The sequence below is a fragment of the Trichosurus vulpecula genome, chromosome 1 (assembly GCF_011100635.1).
Source record: "Trichosurus vulpecula isolate mTriVul1 chromosome 1, mTriVul1.pri, whole genome shotgun sequence".
NCBI classification, from domain to species: domain Eukaryota; kingdom Metazoa; phylum Chordata; class Mammalia; order Diprotodontia; family Phalangeridae; genus Trichosurus; species Trichosurus vulpecula.
Genome location: NC_050573.1, coordinates 263,524,753 through 263,552,036, shown reverse-complemented (window position 1 = coordinate 263,552,036; position 27,284 = coordinate 263,524,753). Strand labels below are relative to the sequence as shown.

At 35.6% G+C, this 27,284-nt stretch overlaps 1 protein-coding gene across 1 annotated transcript in view; it reads right to left on the bottom strand.

Annotated features, from left to right (window-relative positions):
- Nucleotides 1–27,284, bottom strand: part of LOC118836753 (gamma-1-syntrophin-like) — a 197,704-nt gene that overhangs the window by 44,226 nt on the left and 126,194 nt on the right. The window lies entirely within an intron of this gene.

Here is a 27,284-nt window from a genome sequence, read left to right as displayed (position 1 = left end):
GGGTGAAATATAAAACTAAACAAATTACTGGAGAATTTAGGACCAAAGTATTTTTGCCAACTTCTGAACAGAAATGATAATATCCATTTCTCAGTATCACATGACATCTTCACAAAAATAAAACACAATACGGCACAGATAAATTTTAGTGAAATTTTAGAAACAAAAAAGAAATATCTCTTTTATAGACCATATCACAGTGAAAACAGTAATTAAGGCAAGGATTAAAACAAAAAGACCTAAATGAAGAGTTCAATAATTAGGAACAATAATTAGGTCAGAGAAAAAAATCAATTGTCCTTTAAAGCACGGCTAAATGGTCAATTCTTAACCAAATAAGTGATATAAATTATTATTGAAGACATAACACATTGATTACATAAAATTGTAAAGCTTTTGCTTAAACAAAATTAATACAAGTAGGAAAAGAAGAAAAAAGGTAAACTGAGGGAAAATCTGGGCAAGTATCGGGAACATGTAAGGCCAAAAACTATTCTCCAATAGGTAAAAAAAAAAGTGATATGAATGGTTTTCAGAAGCAGAATTGAAAAGTTTTCGTAACCATATTAAACTTTGCTTGAAATCACTAATAATAAGAGGAATATAAGTCAAGATAATTCTGTGGTTTCATCTCATATCCAATAATTGGCAAAGATAACAAAAGATGGAAATAATGTTGGAAATTATGTGGAAAGATAAGGACACGAGTTGGTTCTAGTATAATAGGATATAATTTGTAATTATTCTAGCAAAGTGTATATCAACTGTGTATGTCCTTTGACTCAGATTATACTGCTAGGTGTGCAACCACAAAAGAGCAGTTGCAGAAGTAGGGGGCCCATGTAAATTAAAATGTTTATCAAACTGTTTTTGTATTAGTAACAAAGAACAGAAAGTGCAGTCAATAACTAATGATTGGGGAATTGTTAAGGGTTATAGTGATTTAATATAGTATTACTTTAATATGCTATGTGAAATGATGAATCAGAATATAGAAAAGCATTATAAGACTTATGTGAACTTAGGCAAATGAAAGTAAACAGAACCAAGAGGAAACTATACACAAACACACAAACATAGATATAGATTACATACATACACATAATGTATACATTTATAACAGATAACATATAAATTAATTATACAATAAATAATATAGATATGTAAAATAAACAATATATAAATATATTATATGCTATAATATATGAAGAGAGATAGATAGATCGATAGATAGATATATAGATAGATAGATAGATAGATAGATAGATAGATAATGAGTTCAGCAACAGAACAGGAACAGGAAAACAAACAAAAGTGAATGCTGCAAAGTGGCAGTTACCAAACTTGACCATAGGCAAGAAATATGGGAGAATTAACCTCCCCCTTCTTTGCAGAAGTGGGGTGTATGGGTCTGGAATATTATAGTTGATATCAGATTTTTTGATGTGTTGGTTCATTTTGTTGAATTTTTCCCTCCTTTTTTATTCTTTGTTATAAGGGATGCTCCTCTGGGAGAGAGGAAGAAAATTATACTGGGGAGTTGGGGGTGACATTAAAATGGGCAATATTGGTGGCAATTTATATAAAAATGAAAATTAAAGCCCTCCAGAACATTACCCCAATTAATTTTTTTGTTGTTGTTCAATCATTTTTCAGTCATATCCTATTCTTCATGACCCCGATGGGGTTTTCTTGGTGAAGATACTATAGTAGCTTGCCATTTTCTTCTCCAGGTCATTTTACAGATGAGGAAACTGAGGTAAAGAAGGTTAAGTGACTTACCCAGGGTCACACATCTACTAAGTATCTGATGGTCACATTTGAACCCAGGTCCTCCTGATCCTGGTTCAACCCTCTATCCAGTGTACCACCTAGCTGCCTTAATCCATCTTTATAGTTTCATTTTATATTAATGTTCTTTCTGTACATTGTCATCCCACTAAATTGGCCTTCTTGCTTTTCCAATGAATGAACCATCTCTGGTATTTGTGCTTTTTACTAGCCCTCCCCCATACCCAAAATACTCTTCCCTGGATACTGTGGCATCTTGGAATCCATAAGATTCTTCCAGGTAGAGCTTTTAGATTGCCTTTTAGACTCCCTTTCCCTGATCCCTATGATTCTAGTGCACTCCCTCTCAGAACTATATTTGCTTCATATATATTCTGTATATATTTATATGCGTGTGATGTTTCCATCAATGGAATAGAAACTCACTGAAGACAAGGATTAGCACAGGAATTAATAAATACATGTTGACCAACTAAATAATTGAACAAGGTAATTTCCTAAACATATTGTGCTTAACTACAATAGTTCATGAGTTTTCTGGAAGAACCAATGTGAACATTTATCCTTAGCTACAAAGTTGGTATCAGATAGTACTTTTTTTTAGATTCACTAAGCCATATATATTTCCATCTGTAGGAAAAAAATAAGTTTGGCTGCTTTGAACTTCATTAAACTATTAGTAGCATTTCATAAGGCACAGTAAAGCTGAATTCCAGTTCATCCTTGTGATTAGAAGTCCGTGATAAACATTTTAGCTATTGGGCCCTGAGGCTTCTTAGGCAGGTAAAATGGAGACTAAATCTCTCTGCCCACTGATTCAGTTTAAATAGCAATCTAAAACTGTTTCAGGTATCACTCTTACAGTGGTAATTTAAGTCATGAGGTGAATTTTTTTATTTTTTTGTAGGGCAAGTCAATGTCTAGGAGGTTTGTTGTCAGCTACATACGTATAGTAAAGGCATGAATTTAGGTCAGAGGGATGGCCTGCTAAGTTTTTATAATCATTTAGTTTAGCATTTATGCTCATTCAAATCCATTTCCATGTCCAGAGCCAAAGTTTTTTTGTTTTGCTTTGGGGAGGGTTTTGGGTGGAGAGAGACAAATATTATGCCCCAGTGACTATTTTGAAGTTTATTAGAGTGAACCTAGACTAATTTGAGTGGGGTACAGATTGTCCACCAATCTAAAAACAATACTCTAATGTTCCATCTGAATAAGGAAGGCAGAATGGAGTTTAAAAGAAATGAATACTTTCTAACCTTAAGTCTGAGAGAGGATTGGAACAGAATGTCAATCATGTTGTCAAGAAGAAATGAGCTCCAAGATAGCCTAATGCCTATGGACTCTAACCAGCTACGTAGGTGTTCTGTGTTCTCTAAGAACTCAGTCACTTATGGGAAAGACTATTAGAGCTGACAGATTCCTCCCTTCCTGATGAGAAGGCAGCTGAAGTTTCTTTTTAGTATGAAGACTGCATATGAGAAGGCCCTTCTTTTCTAAAAGAGATGAAACTGAGTCTTTGAGGCTAAGCTAAAAGAGTTAAGTCAGTGCTCATATTTTTATGGGGAAGAGATATTACTTTAGGTGAGGACTTGAGTTTAATTCTAGATGTCAAGTGGCAGTGAGCAGAAGAGATGGCACATGCCTAGGAGATTAGCAGAGACATAATGTGACAACCAAGATGCAAGCCCACGAGAGAGCTGAATATAGCAGAGATCAAGCCCAGAAAGTGATTACATCACCAGAAGACATCTGTGGTCCTGCAGCTTGAGAAATACACAAGTATTCTTGCCATATGTTCCTTATGTCTATACTTCCATGGGTGTGCTTTAGACACATGTATAGTGAACTCACACATTTCCTATGTATATATGTGTGTGTGTGTATGTGAATATATGTGGGCATACACACAGATATATTTATACACACACTCAAATATATATTCAATCCTCCCACTGATAGTGGATATTTCTATGAAGATGTACACCGGGGGGGGGGGGGGCAATTATGGGGGATATTATCCTTTTGTTACTTAAAAAAAAAAACAAAACCATTTCACTAAATATCTTTGGTTTTAACCAGGTTTGTTCATTTGTTTTTTTTTTTTTTTGCTAACTAGTGAAAATAGAAATAAAAATATATCAGGGGCTTGTGAATCATGGTTTGGACTGATTGCACTTCCACAGAGTATCTCGAGTTTGAAGCAGCTTCCCTGGGTACCTCACATTTGAAACAGGGATGACCAAGGAGGTACATATGAAATACTAGGGAAGATACATATTGTCTCCAAAAAATCTTATGCTCCAACTGAATTCGGAAGACAGTATGAATGGGTTTCTTAAAGTAATTAGAAATCATCAAAATTTGTCATTAAAGATTGTACCAATTGCCACCATGTAAAAAGTTTTTCAACTAGAAATGACAAAGAGGTTGAAGGGATGTGATTATTTTTTTTGCTTAACTATTCATTGTAGCAATTAGCCAGGTTAAATCCTTAGACTTCTCTGATGAAAATTAAAAAAAAAGGCTGAACATCAAAATTATTTCTTTAGTACAATAGTAACATTAAAGCATTTGTGAACATTGAGGGGCCATTGCTTAATCATGAATTTTCTTGCTCCCCTCAAAAGAATTCTGAAACATTGTGTTTCATCCATTAACAGATGAGAAAATCTGAAATATCTCATTTCAGTAAGAATATTATGGTTATTGACCCTTGTTATTCAATCTAAATTACTCTTTCCCAAGTTGTTTAATTCCATGGCCTTTTTTTCTCAGTCTTCACACTTTCTGATCTTGCCTGAAGTATTTGACAGTGTTCAGAACCTTCACCTTGTCAATAGTCTATCTTCCCTAGAATTCTGATACATTATTTATTCACTGTTGCTTCTCTTCCTTCCTATGGCACAACTCCTGTCTGTTTCTTTTGTTGGATCTATATCAACATCACAACCCCCTGGCTTTGGGTATATGACACTGGCCTTTTCTTGTTCTTTCCCTTCTGTTGCTACAGTTCAATCAAGCAACCACATCCGAATCAGTGGATTTAATTATAATCACTTTGTAGATTTCATCCTGGATCTACAGATGCAGACTTAGAGTATGCCCAGAGCTTCAGTCCTGCATCACTGTCCATAGGAGATTTTCACTGGGATGTCCCATACAAACCTCAAACTCAATGTCTCAGACAGGATTCATTATCTTTCTTCCTAACCTTGTTACATCCTTTTCAAAGTTCCCTATTACTGTCAAGCAACACTATACTTTCTGTTACAGTCTTACAACATCAGCATTATCTTCAACTCCTCCTCTCACTCACCATGCATATCAAATCAGCTGCCAAACCTACCTTCACAACATTTCTTACATCTGACCTATTCTATCCACAAATACAGGTATCACACTAGACCAGACCTTCATTATTTCTTTTGGGGCTCCCAAACTCAAAGCTTATCCTCTACACAGCCAGTTGCTTTTTTAAAGTACGGATTTAATCATATTACTCCCCTACTCAATAAACCCCACGAGCTCACTATTACTTCTAAAAACAAATATAAACTCTCCCATTTGGCATTTAAAGCCCTTAACAACCAATTCCAGCTACAGAGGCTGATGCCTTTGTATATTTATTAAAATTACTCTCCTTCACATACTCTATGCTCTAGTTGAACTGGCATTTTCATCGTTCCTCATACACTCCATCCCATTTCCCATTTACATATATATATATATATATATATATATATATATATATATATATATATATATATATATATATATATATATATATATATATATATATATATATATATATATATGGACTTTCTGGTGCCAATGCCTGTAATGAAGTTCTTTATCACTAAATAAGGTAGCTATTTTAGTTCAGTCCTTCAAGATACAGCTCAAGAACTGTCTTATTTGCAGCCCTTCTTCATTCTCTAGCTTCTAATACCTTCTCCATCCCAAATCCCAGCATGTATGCTTGGTATGCTTTTTGTATACGGATACTGTCTCCCAAGCTAGAATGTAAGATTTTTGAGGGTAGGGGCTGTTTAACCTTTTTCTTCATATCCTTAGCACTTTGTCCAGCATATAGTAACATAGTAGGCATATGATGAGTTTTGGTTAATGGGCTGAAGTGTTGTACTCATTAGAAAATAAAAATAACATATTTACATGGTATTTATAATTTATTACCCCATAGTCCAATATTTCTATTTTTTAAACAATAGAAATAATTAATTTTATTAGTTTTTTTTCCTTAATTGTTGTTCTTAATGACCTCTCTAGTGTTTATTTTGTTTAAAGTACTGTAAAGCTGTCTTCTTTTTTAATTGACTGTTTTATTTGGCTGTTTGTAGGATATGTCATTGTGGGTTGAAGTTAGACTCCTGTGATTTTAGAATGTACTATTCTGTTCCCTTTTACAATTCTTTGTAACTACAAAATAGTCTTGTGTGTGTTTGGCAATTTCCTTGCCATCATTACCGCTTACAAAATTGATTGACCATTGAATAAATTAAATTTAACTATTATGTATCTTGAGATTTGAAGTATAAGGTGTTTTTTTTGTACCGTCAACAATTTTTTAATTCAATCAATTGATTCTTTGTTGTCTCTACTTAGAAATTCTAGACAGTTTTCTTGTATTATTTTCTACATTATGTGATTCCAATTTTTTTTTCATTTCCATGTGTTAAGTGTAAGACTCATGCTGGCACTCTGTTAATTCAGACTGAATGTTGATATGAAATGAGGTACTTATAGCTACAGTTAACAAGAGTGTTGTATGTGGCAGAGCTGAGATTCAACGAGTTATCCACAGTCTAGGACCAATGCTTTTTTCACTATACGATGTTGCTCACCATATACCACAATGCTTTTCCATAGACAAAATGATGTATAAATATGCATATGCATAAATATCTATTTATATTATATTTATATCTCTGTGATGAATATAGTGAGATATCCCATACACAGTTAATTTCCCTCTTCTAGTCAGTATATTTATATCCTGTTATTCAATCATCATTTATACAGTACATAGTACATATAAAAAAATCTATCTACTATACATAGTGAATTGTGCTAGGATCCAGGTCAAATGAAAAGATTAATAAGACATGGACCTTGATATCTTGGAGCTTATAATCTAGAAGAGGATGGCAGAATCAGAAATAGATATAATTCAAATTGGAATACTGTAAATAAATAAGAGAGTTGAAGATGAAATACTAGTAGCTCAGATAAAGTTGAAGTCATAACCGGTGGTGACTTTAGGAAAAGTCACATGTTCAGAACAGACATCATGGAGGTAATTACCTTTAAGGTGGGTCTTTAGGATAGGTATGATTTCAAAAGATATGTTTTGGTGAGGGAGGGGGCATTCTAGATATATAACAGTGTAAGCAATATGGGATAATTACAACTCATGATTGGAGGACAGTGAGTTGTCCAGTCAGACTAGACACTAGAGTATAAAATGAGGAGTAATATCAGTTAGAATCTATTATAATTTCTACATTTTGTACCAAAGCTAGAGATCATGGAATGAAATATGATAAAAATAAAGTACCTTGTAGCAATATCAATTTAATTTTCCTTCTGCTTAGCCATATTAAAGTGCAGTGCTTGATCTAAATAGGCTTCAAAAATGCCAATCAATGCAGAAAACAATAGATCTTTGTATTTGACATGCTTAACGAAAGGCCATGTGGCTTAGTTGGAGGCACTCAGGGGAGAAGGAAGAGAAGAAAACAAGAAAAATCACTAGGACAGCATGCCTGTATGCTTACATTGGTGATACAATGAATATCTTCAAACAACAAGGGCATTGACTCCACTCACATTATGGTAGATGACTAATGATTCCAAAGTGGAACTAGGAAAGGGCCACAATGAGATTCAACCAAGGACATCCCCAGGGAACCTTGGGAATAAGATCTTCTGAACAATCTAAAAGAGAGTATTCTTCAGAGAGAATCTATGATGTATCTGGAATTCTGGGGCAGCTTCATGATCAAAGAAAGTTGATCTTCTCAGGGACAAAAACAGATTTGAAAAAGCAGCTTAGATTTTTTTGTTTTGTTTTTTATTCTTGATGATTTTATTTGGGGGGGGGGGGAGAGAGGGAAGAATCCTGAACAGAAGGTTAGATTGTTTCCTCATCCCTGAGAGAGTGAAACAACAATCAACTAAGACCTAAGAGGTTCCTAGACTAAAATAACCATTTCTGATGTGAGATTCCAGAGTAGGGGAAGGGTCAAAAACCATGTTACCATTAAGGAAGAGAGGGCTTGACATGAGAATAAACAGTCTGATCTACAAGATATTAGGAAAGTAAAGAAGGTTTTTAGACTATACTATACATCAGGATAATAATATTACTTCATAAAATGAGATTTCCATTGGCAGAAGCTGGCAAAGGTGCTGTCATTTAGTACAAGCAGAAATCTTTCCTTTCAGAATGGATTCATGAATGGAAAGATCCATTGAAAAGTAATGGATTCATCAATGGAAAGTAAGCAGAAGAGACTCTTTCCACCATAGATAAACCGTATCTTCCTAAACCAGATCTCTTGCAAGCATATGTTCCAACCTCCTTTTATAAACGGTGTAATGTTCTGATAGTACTAAGTTCATTTACTCAATTCATGAAGAAAAATTTTTGTGGTCCAGGAAAGTCAAGTCAAAACAGGGTAGAGAGCTGTCGTTTAAGGCAGAAAGACTTGGATTCAAAGCCTTCTTCTAACACATGTTGGCAGTGTGATCCTGGGTAATCAATTCACCTTTCTCTAATAAGGGGTCTACCTGCATTGGTACAGGGAGACTCCACACCTGAGAGTTCCCCACGCCAATGTAATAAAAGGTCCAATTCCTGTCTATTTCTTTTATCAAGCTTCAGATTTTCTCTATTTGTTGTCTTATTTCCTGTCTTGAATATATAAAACTTGAACATGTTCAATTTGAAGTTCTAGGTTTCTGTCAGTCAAAATGGCCTTACTTGGTAAAGGAGGCAGGTCTAGTAAAAGTGAACAGTGAACACAGATCCTGCTTCCCCTTCCAAAAGCTATGTCAGGTGGGCAGGCACATCACTAACCTAGACTAGGAAAAACTCTAAAAATACCATACCAGTTGAATCAAATTTCTTTAATATATACAGATAATTATAAATCAGAAATAAAATATGTGCTTTATTGTTTTAATATAAAAATTTCTTGTGTCATAGATATTAATGATTCATTTGCTTTTTTTTAAAAAAAATAAATTACTCTGCATTTAAGGTATATTTATCTAAAGTAGTTTCTTAAAATGTCCACATAAAATTATCCACTGTCACTCTGAATTTAAAACACTATTCTTGGATTCTAGATGCAGAAGTAAGTACTTCTTGAATAAAGGAATATTGTCAAGTAGCTAAACATTCTGATCTCAGAGTATTTGCACTAATGATTGGAGATCTGGTTCTAAATAGATATAGTCTTTGCACTAAAGAGACTCAGGCACTGTTGGAACCTGGGAGGTTGGAGAGACATTATTTTTCTTCAAAGAAAGTTCTTCTAGGCTTGATAGGGAACCAGGGCTCTTCTTGACCTTTGTTTTAAAAAAAATGTCTAATTAAGCTATTCTAATTTGAAATAATCCCAATTCTATTGGGAACTATTTAGAAATGTAATCACAACTATTGCTTGGCTTACACAGAGTGAATATTATCATAATTTCTTAAACATTAGCTTATTTGCTATAATATTTCATAATTCTTGAAAAGATGATTATTAGAGCCTCCTAACTAGTTTCCACTCTAACTCATTTCTTAACAAAACAAAAATAATCTTAAGGAACAGGACTGGTTTCCTTCATATTAACCCTCAGCTCAAAAATTTTCAGTGTCTCCACATTAGCTCTAGGATAAAGTGGAGACTCTTAAACCAGACGCTTAAGATCCTCCTTAATTTGACTCCAGTTTACTTTTTCAGCTTTAGCTGTAATGTCTTCCCCTTCACTAACTGTATTTTCCAGCCAGTTCAAAAATTATGGGCTATTTAGGAAAGCAATATGGAACAGGAGAAACAGTGCTGGCTCTCAAATTTGAGGAGCTGGACTCAAATCTGTTACTCTCTTTTAATTTGATCTTGGGTAAGGCAATTAAAACCTCTAGGCCTCAGTTTCTTCATCTACAAAATGAGGATTTTAAAGTACATAGTCTCAGAAATCTCATCCATCTCTATATCTATGATCCTGAATTCAATGCTTCATCCTATGCCTTCATTATCATGCCACATACCTGATATGCACTCTCTCCTAATTTCTGCCTCTTAGAATTCTTGTCTTCCTTCAAGGTCCAGTTCAGGTGATTCCTCTAAAAGTAATCTCTGATCCCACCAGGTGTAATGTGTTTTCTTCCTCCTCAAATTTCTTTAATTTTTTTTTTAAATCTGTGCATATCATGGTAGAATATAAGTGCTTAGAGAATTGGAACTGGTTTTTGACCTTGTAGTACAATGCTTTGTGCATAGTAGAGTTCCTATTTCTCTGAATGGCTAACAGTAGTTCTACATACTTATTCAAGATAAAACTCATAGGAAAAAGTCTAGTCTCCTGATCTTAAGTGTTTGCTGTCTCTACATCAAGAGTCCCAACGTGTTAAAACATAGTATACAAGCTGCTTGAGTGATTCTATTATTTTCTTTTCCCTGATACAATAGAAAGAATAATAAAAGAATATAAATGAAAATTGATACTGAGTTTTTTTGGGGGGTATTTCTCAGATTCTTCAAAATTAATTCAACATAGTTTGGAGGCAACACATAAAAAAAGGTCACATTGAACTTTTGAGTAAATGAGAACAACATTTATTCCTTGTGATCTTGACACTGCAGTATGTAATTATCTCTGCAATGGATAAAGTGGAATTTTTCTTCCCATCAGGTAATTGATCTATTCTAGGCTCTAGGCATCTTTTTTTTTGCAGACAGAAGCAAATTTTTGTCTTTTCTAAACTTTTGAAATAATTTCCTATATCATTCAAGATTTTAAGATAATGTTAACTGCTTTCATAGATTCACTAAGTTTTCTGGCTGAAGAGAACATCTTGCCTTCCCTAGACCCATTTCCACTTTACAACTGAGGCCCAGAAGTGACTTGTCCAGGGTCACTTGGCTAGTGACAGAACTGAGATTTTAACTCAAGTCTACTGATTCATAATCCTGAGATTTTTCAGTCCTCCATATTTTCCATAAATGATTTCTCTACTGAACATAAAACTTAAAAGTGATGATCATATAGGGTGACTAAAAGAGATCAATGTAGGAATGGATGATATGCCTAGATGGTTTATTCAGACATATTCAAAGTTTTATTTATGATTAAAGATACTGAAATAATGCAATCTTTGGAAGCAGAAATAAATAATAACCTCAGAAATAAAATGAAATGAAAAATCACTATCTCACTCTGTTCAAAAAGATTTTTAATCAGGCCAGTGCTGGGTTGTTTCATCATACATTACATGCAAAGCCATTCAGTAATGAATCAAACTTTATTTAGAGGCATAAATGCTTCCCAGTAATAGAGCTCAATATTCATAGGAAGAGGAAATGCCTTCAAGTAATGCTATTAAAAGCAGATCCCTTTGATTTTTTTATCAGAACCTACTTTAATATCTTTAATATGTCTAAAATATCAATCCCTAAAATATATTGAAATTATGAGTGGGATTCATTAACTACAGTGATGACTAGAAAGAGCCACCAAGTGAAAAAATTCATAAAATAATTTTGTGATGCTCTTTAAACATAAAAAAAAACTTTTTATAAAGATTGTTATTCAAATGTTACCATATTAAGGTTGTTTTTATTAATTTCCCTCAAACACTCTGATCCATAGTTAAATTATTCAATAAAGTGTTCAATATAGAAGTGCATCTGCCAAGAACCTCAAGAGACAACTGTGTCCAACTCGGTTCTCTATAATCAGCCACTACAATAATCCACTCTATGATCAGTTGCCTCCAGGAAAGGATAAATATTTCCTGAAAACTTTTGCCATTCTATTTCAATAGGACTTTATTCACCTATATTGTCACGACATTTCCTACCCAAATCTCTGTTTCAAATGTTATTTAAACCTTATCTTTCTTTAATACAAAGGAACACTGAAGCTCAGGACTCTCCTGATGGTGATCATAATATTTTAGACAGTGTTACTTCTTTAGACAGTATAGACTTCTAACAACACTGATATTATAGGATACTACCTTTTTGTATCCAGCCACATAAAGAATTTAAAATGAAAAGGGGCACCAAGAAAATGCCAAGTAAGTTTCAAAAATGTTTTGAACCATGTATCAAGCAAAATTTTGATAATGTTGGCTTTTTTCTCCCTCAAAAAACAAAGGAAAACTGCTATGGAAACAATCTGAATTTGAAAAAGAACTATGCATTTTCTAAAACTGTTGATATTTTACTTGCTGCTCTGGACTTTGGTTTTGTGTCCAATTTTGAGAAACACTTCATAATTATTGTATTAAATGTGTTCTCCATCCAGGATTGAAGTTGATAGACCTCTGTTCTTGAATAGGCTGTAATGGTAAGATTAAGAATTTTATACTTGAAAATTCCTTAGGCAAATACCAAATTCCCAAACTTTCTAGTTATTCAGAAAGGATAAGACCCTCAAGTAAAAAAGCATTGTGATTATTCTTTACCCCTTTGATATTTCAATTGTTCTATGATTTCATGGATATAGGTATCCCTTCCACTGGTACAAACTGTGACCCATTTATGCTAATTCATATGTGACTTTTTTCTACAAAATTCAATAAATGCTCCATTGGCAGCTTTCCAATTAGTTGGGAGCCTTTCTTTCAAACATCTGATATTGGCAGATTCCAGTGGAGCAAATATGTTGTCCATGAGTTAATCTTTATTCTCCCATATGACTATCTCATACTTTATTTTTAAGTTCTCCATTCTATGGTATTCTGTGCAGTATTTCTCCTATAAAAATTCTTCATTGGTGACATACTGTAGTCTCCTGATATTTTTATAATCTTGAAAATCCCTTCCAACTCTTATTCTATGATCCTTAGCTCAATGGAACTTGGTATTATTTGCAATCTTTAGTCATTCATGTGACTATAAAGATGTCATATACTAAATAATATGAGTGCAAATGTCTATTTGTTCCTTTTTAATTTGATCAAATATATCTTTAATAGGTGTGTATATTCTCATAATTTGTAGATATGGAGAAGTAAGCATACAGATCAGTAATTATTTGTAATTTTCCAGTTACTTTTTGTTAAAGAAAAATGCTTGATTTTTTCCCCAAGCAAATATCCTGAGAATCTCTCAGCACTGTTACAATTTTGTGACATCATGGATTTTGAAGCATAATTGAACTTGGCATGCTTTTGGTCTCCATAATATGTAGGCATAAGAAACATGAACATTCCTTACACTTTTGGCTATCATTTTTTACTCCTAAACCATTTTTCAGCTTATTTTTCAAGATCTTACCCATGCCTTCCTTTGAATTGATCTCACCAATACTGACATGTACGTTGGCTTAATTTGAAGGATCTGTTGGAGTTCTTTATGGAATGTTTCTATACTATTATGCTCTAAAGTAGATATTGGTGGATGAACTTCAGTTATTGTGATTTTGTTTTGCCGATAATTATTGTTAGTCTTATGATATGAGATAATAAATTTTTTTGCCATGAAATGGTGTTTCTTGTTTCCTTTGGATGCATTAAAACACATTTAGAAGCAACTCTGCCATTTTCCTTATTTGCTTTTCTACAACTGTCCATTCAACTACAACTTCTCTTTAATTTTTGATTTTATGAATAACAAAATGCATTATTTTTAATTTTTTATTATTATTTTTTTTATTTTTAGTTCACAACACTCGGTTCTACATAATTTTGAGTTCCAGATTTTCTTCCCTCCCCCCACCCCAAGACAGCATGGAATCCGATATATCTTCCACGTATAACTTTGCATTGAATTAATTTACACACTAGTCAAGTTGTGGAGAACAATTATGACCAATGGAATGAATCATAAGAAAGAAGAAACAGAACCAAAAAAAACCCCCAAAAACAAAAGAGAGAAAAAAAGGGGGGAAAAGGCAAGCATAAAGTGTGCCTCAATCTGCATTCAGACTCTATAGTTCTTTCTCTGAATGTAGATAGTATTCTCCATTGTGAGTCCTTTCGAGTTGTCTTTGCACCTTGTGTTGCTGAAAAGAGCAAAGTCTATCAGGGTTAGTCCTTACAGAATCCATATATCTGTGGTTGTGTACAATATTCTCCTGGCTCTGCTCCACTCACTCAGCATTATGTCTTGTAGGTTTTTCCAGGTTGTTATGAAGTCCGTATCATCCCCATTTCTTATAGCACAATAGTATTCCATTACCTTCATATACCACAGCTTGTTCAGCCATTCCCCAATTGATGGGCATCCCTTTAATTTCCAATTCTTAGCTACCACAAAAAGAGCCGCTATAAATATTTTTGTACATATGGATACTTTTCCCACTTGTGTGATCTCTTTGGGATACAACCCTAGAAGTGTTATTGCTGGGTCAAAGGGTATGAACATTTTTATAGCCCTTTGGACATAGTTCCAAATTGCTCTCCAGAATGGCTGTATCAGTTCACAACTCCACCAGCAATGTAACAACAAAATGCATTCTTATAAGTATTAATAAGATTCAATTTTCCATTAGCATGTCCATCTTCTTTTTGGTTACTGGAGAAGGATTTTACAGGCTCACCTGTTTAGAGGATCAATAACTAAGTGAATAGTTGTAGCTGCTGTAAGTATAATGTAATTCTTTGTACTTCTGCCCACTTTTTCTGCCTCTGTTTCTGCCATTCTACAATTTTACCATAGAAAGGGAAGGCAGGATTTCAAAGGAGTAAAGGCTATTTTGTATTTATCTTTGTTCCATGATTTACCATAATCAAAAAATTCATTTGCCAGGTGGCCAGTCTACAAGTGTTTAGTTTTTTCATGTTTAGCTAAGTTTGTCCTCAGAAAATAGATATGGTTGGTTGTCTTCAACAGCAAGCACTAAATGATCATAATCAAGCCTTTCCAGGCTTTCAAAGACCAAATGCCACCTTTATGTCAAAGGTCTTAGGATACTATCCTACCATCCCTTAAGCTGTCATCTTATAGCTCTCCTCACCCTTATGTACACATTCTTATATATAAAAAAAGTTATATAGAGCTGCTTTCTCTCAATCACTCCTAATTTCCTTGCAATCTGGCTTTCAATATCACTCAACTGAAGCTCTTCTCTCCAAGGTTACCAATGATTTTTTTAAGTGCATAGACCAAATGTCTTAATGCACTTCTTCTCATTCTTGATTCCTCTGCAGCATTTGACACTGTTAACCCTCTACTGACTATAACGAAATAATGTTTTTGTTTCCTTTGGCTATATTATTGCCCTCTCCTAGATACCCTTTCCTCCCTGGATTTTCATAACACTGCTCTACAATGATGTTCCTCTTGTCAGACTATACATTCTCAGTCTCCTTTGAAGAATCATCATCTTATATGCATGAGTATACCCCTGGGACCTAGTCTGAATCATCTCTACAACCTCTTTCAGGCATTTCATCAATAACCATGAATTACATTACTATTTCTATACAGGTAACTCTCAGATCTATTTAGGTGAGTACATATATACATAGCCTCAGATTCTTTTCTTGCTATATGTGCCAAACTACCTATTGGACCTCTCTATCTACTGTCATATAGATATTTCAAACCCAACATATCAAAAATGTAACATATTTTCTTTTCTCTGAAACCTTCTCCTACTAACTTCCCAATTTCTTTTCATAGCACAACTATCCTTTGGTCAACCAGCTCTGCAACCTCCATGCCATTAACCATTTCCTCTCCCTTATATCCATCCAATTTTGCCACCACCAATATATCTTTCTTAAATAACATTTTATTTTCCCAATTGCATGTAAAACATTTTTTAACACTCATTTTTCAAAATGTTGAATTCCATCCCTTCCTTTCTTTCTGAGATTTTATAGGTTATATGAGTTCAATCATGTAAAATTTTTTCCACACTACCAATATGTCTTGCATCCCTCCCCTTGTCTTTGTTTACATGGCTACCACATTAGTTAAGACCCTCATTATCTCTCACTAGGACTATAGCAATAGCTGTAATTTAATGGTTCTCATTTGGATCTATGATAAAACACATTTTTTTGATTGATTTTTAAATCACTTTGTAGTCTGGTTTCACTCTACCTTTATAGCATTATTGAATATCACTCGCCTTCACACTTTGCAATCTCATCAGACTGTCATGACTGTTGTCCTTATACTTGACAGTCCATATCCTGTTGCTGTGCCTTTGCATATATTGTCCTTCATTCTTGGAGTGCATTCATTCCTCACTTCCACTTTGAAGAATCCATAGTTTCCTTCAAAATTCACCTTAAGTGTTCCTTCTTATAGAAAAGCTATTGTAATTATATCAGTTGCTAATCCCTCAAATGAAATTTCTTTGCATTTAATTTTCTATTTACATGTCATTCCATCCCCAGCCCCTCGTACACCCCATAGCATACAAGCTCCTAAATTGCAGAGATTCTTTTTTATATCTTTGGAACCCCAGCACATCCAGTCATATCCAATTTGGCAAATACCATCCCATTTGTCCACACTTGGAAGAGCAGCCTTATAGAACAGACCTCTAGAACCCATGCCCCCAGCCCATGGTAGAATCAATCCACTAAGTTTTGTAATTATAATCCTGAATCTATACTGTCTCAATTTCTGAGTGAGTACACTCAGAAACTCACCTATCCCATTATGTAGCCAGCCCCAGATTAGATGATGTTTCATATCTCAATCCCTCTCTGTTTAACATCTCACTTTCCACCTACTGCTTTTGGGACAGAAATTAAGTCAATGCTACTTTTCTTCAGTTAAGGACACATCATTTCATTACCCTTTGGATTAACTGACCATCCTAGTTACTTGCCACACTAAAATTCCTTTCATTGTCTAGCATTCCCTTTACTATGTTGTCTACCCCTCTTAGAATGTTGTCTCTATGAAGGCAAAGACTGTCTCTCATTTGTAGTCCTATTTCCAATATTTAGCAAAATATCTGGCACATGGAAAGCATTTAATGCTTTTAAAATGCATTAATAGGTGCTTAATAAATGTTGAATTGAATAGAATTTCATTATATAATTCAATTATGTACTAGAAACATCATTATTGGTGAGGATGAAGGAGATCAGAAAATAATGTGATGTTCAAGTTGAGTGACACAGCTTTATTATCTGTAAAATGAGAGGAAGAGATGATGTCTTCTAGTAAATTTGATGACCCTATCATTAGGTGGGAATTTAACAAGAGAAAAGAAAAAAAAGGAGGAAATGTTAGGCATAGGAAACAGCATGAACAAAAACTCCGAGGTAAGAGATCACAATGGGGGAAATGAAATTTAACATCAAGTCATAGTCTCCATTTCCAATTTTACCCATGGTACACAAAGGTAGCAGGCTTCAGCATCATATACTTATGTAGCAGAAAAAAGAACTGAAATATATATATATATATATATATATATATATATATATATATATATATACATATACACACACACACACACACACATTTATTTATTTATTTATTCTAGGAAATTAGTTGGGAGAGAAAGAGAGAGAGAGAGAATGGATATGCCATAGTACTTAATTGTAAAGAAAAATAAGAGGAAGAATGTTACCTTCTTCTCCATTAGGATTAAATCTACATAGTATTAAAGAACATAAAAGATATAAAGAGAAAATTTGAGATATAAGAGTTCTAAGGTTCAAAATCAGTTAACTTTATTAAAGAATCAGTTAGAATGGCTTGGGATGTTCTAGAAGATGAACCATTTCCCCCCCAAAATTCATAACCATTGCTCAGAAGTTCTAGGGCTTCTTGGAATTTAGTTTAGTTTAGTTATTAAGAATTTGAAATATTCTAGCACCGATTTTCAAATAATATTGATTATGCTAACAAGCAACTGGATACATGGAGTTTCTGCCTTTTAACACAAACTAAGAGGTACAGACTAGCAGCTGGACAGAAGAGAAAAAACCATCATCTGTTGTCACTTTTGAATAGCAGTGGGTGCTAAATGGCCCCATGAACCACTTTTAAGGTTTTTTTTTTAAAGAAACAAATTTTAATTGGTGACTACAAAGCTTGATTCTGGGAATTAAAATGCCAGAATATCTGGGCATATAGTTCATTTTTATCCCTCCCTTCCTTCTATACTCTGATCCTCCTCCTTATTCCCCCCCATACATAGTTTATGTTTTTGAACTCAGAGATTTACCTTCTAAAGTCAGTGGAGATGATAGTGCCCATTAATTTCAAATCAATGTAATATTCAATGATGTTGGAACCTGAACAGAGGATAGGGACTAGATCTGTGGTTACTTCTGTATAGGAAACTCTGGGATGAGGAAATTTGTTCTGAAATTTAAAATCTAATAGAGCTTTTCTGAGGCACTAAGAATTTAAGCTTCTTGTCCAGGAACATGCATTATGTATCAAAGATGGAGCTTGACTCCAGTTCATCTTGGATCTTAGGCAGCCCTCTATTCCCTATACCATACTATTTCTTATAACCCACAAATTTTATATATATATATATATATACACACACACACACACACAATTATTTAGCAGAAGTGGGAATTAGAATACATTGAAATGGAGAAAAGGGTGAAATTATGGTTTAAGCCAATAAAAGGTGCAAAATATGAGCAAATGTTATTTATAAAGCTCAACTATAATGAAATAATGCTTAAACATGTATGTTCACCAGTAATTGAAGCCTTCACCATTATTCAATTGAGAACAAATTATTTAAGTAGAATACAATCTATTTGCACAAATTCTGACAAGAGTTTTCTTTTAAGTTGGAAGATAGATGAAGACATTTAACTTTCAGTATTCCATTTAGATGTTATCACATGATTCAGATTACAGATTTGGCTTGGTTTTTATTTTAGGTTACCTTGAATTCTAATTTATTTCTTAGTAATTACATGATAAAAAATATATGCCTATAGTAATCAATCATGGTAAATAATCTATTTTAATCTGGAGTTCAATCATGGCCCTAAATTATTTCTACATAAAAACATTCTTCTAGAGATAGAGCTTGTTTGTAATTCATGCAACATGATGATCACCAAATATTAACATTGAAGCTCACCCTATGGGGCAAGGGAGTGATCCAAAGTGCCAGAAGTATCCTGCATCATATTTTAACTCAATTCAATTCAGTGGATAGATATTAAGTAATTTTTATGAATAAGCACAAGGCTAAATGCTAGGTATTCAAAACCAAAAGAAAAAAAGGTCTTTCCCTCAAGTGGTTCATATTCTGTTGTTTTTCCTTCATTTTTGAAAGAGGATCAATGATATCCATGACTATATGACTCACACACAATTTAGATTTAATTGAGACAGAGTTGCACAAAGTCGTCAGCTTCATTCTCTATTCCAGAGTCATCAAAGTCCAGTGGCAGGACAAAAGTTAAAATGACTGGTGATGGCCTGGGATGCAGTGGATGACCTTGTTGTCTTCAGTGCTTGACCAAGCTCTAAGCACTCCACAGCACCTGCTTCAGCTGCCTTCATGGCAGTTGGAACACCCATCCATTCTACTGGGTAGAAGTCTTCACATCTTTGACGTAGACATCCCCTTAACTCAACAACAGGTTTGAGTCCTATTGATTATGCTCAACCTGGTGTATCCCCTCTGACAAGAGGATTTTAGTGAGCTGTGGCCACTGCATATGCTACATCTTCAAGCCACAGGTGAGAGTTGGGTTTAAGGTGTTCACCAGAGGTGGATAAGCGGCCCTGAAAAGAGTTTGATGAGCCCTCACACCAGAGATACTAGTTCTCCCTGAACACCCTATATCTCCTGGTTCATATTCTGCTATTTGAAGGATAGAACATGTATAAGAATAACTTTTTTATTTGTTTATTTAGTATTTTATTTTCCCCTAGTTACATGTAAAAATGATTTAAATATATTTTTTAAAACTTTGAGTTCCAAATTCTCTCCCTTCCTCCCTCCCCAACCCCAACCCCTCATTGAGAAGGCAAGAAATTTCATATAGGTTATATACATTTGTAGCTATGCAAAACATATCCATAATAGTCATGTTGTGAAAGAAAACCAAGACAAAAAAAATTCAAGAAAAATAAAGTAAAAAATATTATACTTCAAGCTGTATTTAGACGCCATCTGTTCTTGCTCTGGGGATGGGCAGCATTTTTCAGAGCTGCCTTGGATCATCGTATTGCTGAAAATAGCTAAGTCATTCGCAGTTGATCATCTTATAATACGACTGTTACTTTTTACATGGGACATTTCACTTCGCATCAACCTATTCAAGTCTTTCTTGGTTTTTCTGAGAGCATCCTGCTCATCATTTCTTATGGTAAAATAATATTCCATCATAATATCATGCTATAACTTGTAGTCATTCCCTAACTGATGGGCAGTCTTTGACCCCCCCAAAAGGGCTGCTATTCTTTTGTACATATAGGTCCTATTCTTTTTCTTTCTTTTCTCTTTTGGGATACAGACTTAGGAGTGGTATTGCTAAGTTTTTTTTTTATTTTTTTTATTTTTTTAAATTTAAATTTATTTATTTAACATATTTGGTTTTCAGCATTGATTTTCACAACAGTTTGAATTACAAATTTTCTCCCCATTTCTACCCTCCCCCCCCACTCCAAGATGGCATATATTCTGGTTGCCCTGTTCCCCAGTCAGCCCTCCCCTCTATCACCCCCTCCCCTCTCATCCCCTTTTCCCTTCCTTTCTTGTAGGGCAAGATAAATTTCTATGCCCCATTGCCTGTGTATCTTATTTTTTAGTTGCATGCAAAAACTTTTTTCTTTGAACATCTGATTTTAAAACTTTGAGTTCCAAATTCTCTCCCCTCTTCCCTTCCTACCCATCCTCCCTAAGAAGTCGAGCAATTCAACCTAGGCCACACATGTATCATTATGTATAATCCTTCCACAATACTCATGGTATGAAAGGCTAACTACATTTTGCTCCTTTTCAACCCATTCCGCTTTATTGAATTTTCTCCCTTGACCCTGTCCCCTTTCCAAAGTGTTTGTTTTGATTACCTCCACCCCCATCTGCCCTCCCCTCCATCACCCCCCCCTTTTATTTTATTTTTTTATCTTCCTCCCTCTTCTTTCCTGTGGGGTAAGATACCCAACTGACTATGTATGGTATTCCCCCTCAGGCCAAATCTGATGAGAGCAAGGTTCACGCATTCCCCCCTCACCTGCCCTCTCCCCTCCTCCCACAGAACTGCTTCTTCTTGCCACCTTTACGTGAGATAATCCACCCCATTCTATCTCTCCCTATCTCCCTCTCTCAGTATGTTGCTCTCATCCCTTAATTTCATTTTATTTCTTTTAGATATCTTCCCTTCATCTTTAACTCACCCTGTGTCTGCTCTCTCTCTTTTACATATATATATATATATATACACATATATAAACAGACATATATATTTATACACATACATACACATACATATACACATAGATATATACATACATACACATTCTCTTATATATATACATAAACATATACATATATATGCATATTCCCTTCAACTACCCTAATACTGAGGTCTCATGAATCATACACATCATCTTTCCATGTAGAAATGTAAACAAAACAGTTCAACTTTAGTAAGTCCCTTGCAATTTCCATTTCTTGATTACCTTTTCATGCTTCTCTTGATTCTTGTGTTTGAAAGTCAAATTTTCTATTCAGTTCTGGTCTTTTCACTGAGAAAGCTTGAAAGTCCTCTATTTTATTGAAAATCCATATTTTGCCTTGGAGCATGATACTCAGTTTTGCTGGGTAGGTGATTCTAGGTTTTAACCCTAGCTCCATTGACCTTCGGAATATCGCATTCCAAGCCCTTCAATCTCTTAATGTAGAAGCTACCAGGTCTTGGGTTATTCTGATTATGTTTCCACAATACTCAAATTGTTTCTTTCTGGCTGCTGGCAGTATTTTCTCCTTGATCTGGGAGCTCTGGAATTTGGCAACAATATTCCTAGGAGATTTCTTTTTGGGATCTATTTGAGGAGGCGATCGATGGATTCTTTCAATTTCTATTTTGCCCTGTGGCTCTAGAGTATCAGGGCAGTTCTCCTTGATAATTTCTTGAAAGATGGTATCTAGGCTCTTTTTTTGATCATGGCTTTCAGGTAGTCCAATAATTTTTAAATTATCTCTCCTGGATCTATTTTCCAGGTCAGTGGTTTTCCAAGGAGATATTTCACATTGTCTTCCATTTTTTCATTCATTTGGTTCTGTTTTATAATATCCTGATTCCTCATAAAGTCACTAGCTTCCACTTGCTCCAATCTAATTTTTAAAGTAGTATTTTCTTCAGTGGTCTTTTGGACCTCCTTTTCCATTTGGCTAATTCTGCCTTTCAAGGCATTCTTCTCCTCATTGGCTTTTTGGAGCTCTTTTGCCATTTGAGTTAGTCTGTTTTTTAAGGTGTTGTTTTCTTCAGTGTATTTTTTTGGTATTTTTTTGGGTCTCCTTTAGCAAGTCATTGACTTGTTTTTCATGGTTTTCTCTCATCCTTCTCATTTCTCTTCCCAATTTTTCCTCTACTTCTCTAACTTGCTTTTCCAAATCCTTTTTGAGTTCTTCTATGGCCTGGGGCCAGTTCATGTTTTTCTTGGAGGCTTTGGTTGTAGGCTCTATGACTTTGTTGTCTTCTTTAGGCTGTATGTTTTGGTCTTCTTTGTCACCAAAGAAAGAATCCAAAGTCTAAGACTGAATCTGGGCGCGTTTTCGCTGCCTGGCCATATTCCCAACCAACTAACTTGACCCTTGAGTTTTTCCATGGGGTATGACTGCTTGTAGACTAACGAGTTCTATGTTCCACGTTTGGGAGGGAGGTGCCAGCTCTGTCAGACCCTCACTGCTCCTTCCCCAAGAACCCCCAACCCGAACTGGGCTTAGATCTTCGGCAGGCTGTGCACCTCTGCTCTGATCCGCCACTTAATTCCTCCCACCAGGTGGGCCTGGAGCCAGAAGTAACAACAGCTGTAGCTGCCCCACCTCCGCTGCCCCCGGGGCTGGAAGCCGAACCATGAACTCCTTCCACTCCCACAGCTTTTCCCACTAACCTTCTCCACAGTCTTTGGTGTTTGTGGGTCGAGGGGTCTGGTAACTGCCGCAGCTCACTGAATCAGGGCCTAGGGCCCCCTCCGCCCGGCTTCTGGTCTGGATGGTCCATGCTGCTCAGGCTGGGTTCTGCTCCACTCTGTTCCCAGCTCCCAGCTCCCAGCTCCGTGTGGAATAGACCTCACCCAGAGACCATCCAGGCTGTCCTGGGCTGGAGCCCTGCTTCCCTCTGCTGTTCTGTGGGTTCTGCCGTTCTAGAATTGGTTCAGAGCCATTTTTTATAGGTTTTTGAAGGGACTCAGTACCGGAGCTCACTCTAGTCCCTGCTTACCAGCCGCCATCTTGGCTCCGTGCCCCCCCCCCCCATTGCTGTTTTATAACCCTTTGGACATAGTTCCAAATTACTCTACAGAATGGCCGAATCAGTTCACAACTCTGTCCAAAGTGCATTAATGCCTCATTTTTCCCACATCCCCTCCAAAATTTGTCATTTACCTTTTCTGTCATATTAGCCAATCTAATATGTATGAGGTAATACCTCAGAGTTGTTTTAATTTGCATTTCTTCAATCAATAGTGAGTAAAAGTATTTTTTTTTTAATTTGGCTATAGACAGCTTTGATAACTCCACCAGAAAACTAATTATATCTTTTGATAATGTATCAATTGTGGAATGGCTCTTATTTTTATAAATATGATTCAGTTCTCTATGTGTTTGAGAAATGAGGCTGTTATCAGAGAAACTTGCTTTAAAATTCATTTTCATAGTTACTATTCCTAACTATATTTCTCTCCATCCTATCCCACCCAGTTTATTCTGTGCTCTCCCTTTCACCTTGTCCCTCTTCAAAAGTGTTTTGCTTCTGACCACCCCCTTCCTTCCCCAATCTGCCTTTCCTTCTATCACCCCCCAACTTTTCTTATCCCCTTCTCTTCCTACTTTCCTGTAGGATAAGATAGATTTCTATACCCAATTGTGTGTATATGTTATATTCCCTTTTTGAACCATTTTTGATGAGACTAATGTTCACTCACTCCTCCTCACCTCTCCCCTCTTTCCCTCCACTGAAAAACCTTTTTCTTGCCTCTTTTATGTGAGATAATTTACCCCATTCTACCTCTCCCTTTCTCTTTCTCCCAGTACATTCTTCTCTCACCCCTTCATTTTATCTTTTAAATATCATCCCTTCATATTCAACTCACACCTGTGCACTCTGTCTATATACACTCCTTCTAACTACCTTAATAATAACAAAGGTTTTATGAGTTAAAAATATCATCTTCCCATGCAGGAATATAAACAGTTTAAACATGTTAAGTCCCTATAATTTCCCTTTCCTTTTTGCTTTCACATGCTTCTCTTGAATCTTGTATTTGAAAGACATTTTTTACTCAGCTGTGGTTCTTTCATCAAGAATGCTTAAAAGTCCTCCATTTCATTGAATATCCACTTTTTCCCAGGAAGGATTATACTCAGTTTTGCTGGTTAGGTGATTCTTGGTTGTAATTCTAGCTTCTTTGCCCTCCAAAATATCATATCTAATGCTTTAATGTAGAAGCTGCTAAATCTTGTGTTGTCCTGACTGTGGCTCCACAATACCTGAATTATTTCTTTTTGGCTGCTTACGATATTTTCTCCATGAAATCTGGAATTTGGTTATGATATTCCTGGCAGTTTTCATTCTGGGATACCTTTCAAGAGTTGATCAGTGGATTCTTTCAATTTTTGTTTTATTTTCTGGTTCTAGAACATCAGGGCAGTTTTCCTTGATAGTTTCTTGAAAGATGATGTCTAGGCTCTTTCTTTTTTCATGGCTTTCAAGTAGTCCAATAATTTTTAAATTATCACTCTTGGATCTATTTTCCAGCTCAGTTGTTTTTCCAGTGAGATATTTCACATTGTTTTCTTTTTTTTCTGCCTTTTTTGGTTTTGTTTTATAATTTCTTGATTTCTCATAAAGCCATTAGCTTCCATTTGCTCCATTATAATTTTTAAGGAATTATTTTCTTCAGCGAACTTTTGGACCTCCTTTTCCATTTCACCAATTCTGCTTTTTAATTCTTCTCCTCATTGGCTTTTTGGATCTCTTTTACCATTTGGACTAGTCTGGTTTTTTTAAAGTTGTTATTTTAAGTACTTTTTGTGTGTCTCCTTTAACAAATTGTTGACTCTTTTTTCATGATTTTCTTGCATCATTTGCATTTTCTTCCCAATTTTTCCTCCACCTCTCTTACTTGATTTTCAAAATCCTTTTGGAGTTCTTCCCTGGCCTGGGATCCATTCATGGTTTTTTTTTAGAAGTTTTAGATGTAGGAGCTTTGACTTTGCTATCTTATTCTGACTGTATGTTTTCATCTTCTTTGTCACCATAATAACTTTCTATATTCAGAGTTTTTTTTTTCTTTTATTTGTTTTCCTGACCCATTAGTTGACTTTTAACTCTTTGTTAAAGTAGGGTTCTGCTTCCATGGTGTAGGGCACACTGTACCAAGTTTCAGGAGTTTTGTGAATCTGTTTTCAGATACTTCTAGGCACCTGTAAGTTTTCAGTTTTTCCAAGGTGGCATCATCTAAGGAGAGGTGTCTGCTACTCTCTTGGACTGTTCTCTCATCTATGAGTGATGACAAGCTCTCTTTTCTACCCTGGCAACATGACGAGGGTTCCCCCGCCACTGTGGCTGCAAGCTCTGTTGTGCTAGTGCTCCTCCTTGCCCTGGGACTGCCACCCAGAACTGCAACCCAGATCTGAGTATGGGCAAAGCAACAAAGTCCTGCATCAGTGCTAAACAAAAAGACCCCCCTAATCTCCTTCTGGCCAGTTGTTAGACTACCTTACTCTCTGTGGGCTGAGAGCTCTGGAAGCTGCTGCTGCTGATTCAGTCATTTCCAAGGACTGCTCCGGTTTTGCTGGGGCACAGTCTGTGCTGGCTGGGCCTGTGTTGGACTCTCTCACTCTGGTGTAACATGTCTTTCCTGCTGAACTTCCAAGTTGTGTTCAGCTGGAAATGTGTTTCTCCCTGTCTTTTTATGGGTTCTGCTCTTCTAGAATTCATTTAGAGTCATTTTTAAAGGGATTTGGAGGGATTTGGGGGAGACCTTAGGTGAGTTCCTGCTTGTACTCCACCATCCTGGTTCCACCCTCGAGAATAATTCTAAGAGTACTTATGGATAGTGAAGAATGAACCATTAGATATAGTGAATGGGTCAGATTTGAAGCTAGAAGGAGCCTCAAAGGCCATCTAGTTCAAGTTCCTATTTCAGAGAGGTGGAAATTGAGGACCAAGGAGGTTAAATGACTTGCCCAAGGTCACTCAGATAGTGTCCAAGGCAGGAATTGTACCAGGTATTCTGATACCAGTGTCAGTGTTTTTATTTTTATTTTTCCTATTGTGTGCCTATAAGGAAAGAGGAAGATGGAGGCAAAATGAGGAGAAGGAGGAGAGGAAACAGACATGGAAAGAGAGACAGAAAGACAGATAGACAGACCAAAAAAGAGATGCTGAAAATAGGAGTGAAAAATATAAACAGAGATAATTTATCTTGAAAGAAGAGAAGGGCAGCTTTGTGGTCATACATTGGAGCCAAAGTAGAGAGGGTGAATCATAATATTATAATATTTACAATAACTGGCATTTTTATATGCTTTTAAGATTTACAAAGTGCTTCAAAAATATCATCTCATTTTACCCTGACAAAAACCATGCAAGGTAGGTGCTATTTTTCCGCTTTTACTGATGAGGAACTTGAAGCCCAGAGATTAAGTAACTTGCTGAAGATCAAACCACTAAGAAGTATCTGAGGTTGAATTTGAACTTTGGGACTCTAAGTTCATCACTCTAACCTGTGTAGAGAGGATATGAGGTGCGGAGGGGGAGACTCAAGAAAATTTATGGCAATTGGCCTTAATTTTGACAATTAATTAGGAGGCAAGGTTGCCTGCTAAGACATGGTCTATAAAGAGAGACTAGACCCAACTGCTGCAGGAAGTATAAGAGAGAATAAATCAGATACAAATAAAAGGAATGACATGCCTCAATGAAGGCCAAATCAAGATGATATATCACGAGTTTGTGCTGGCCTCAGTCATAGCATCTGTATAACTTTGTCCAACAACTTTCAGCAATTTGTAAGCAGGAGGGGAGAGAGTGGGTAGTTCAGAGTTGAAGGTAGTACACAGGAAGATGCTTCAGTAAATATTTGATCGGAAAAGACGTTTCGTGTAATAAGATA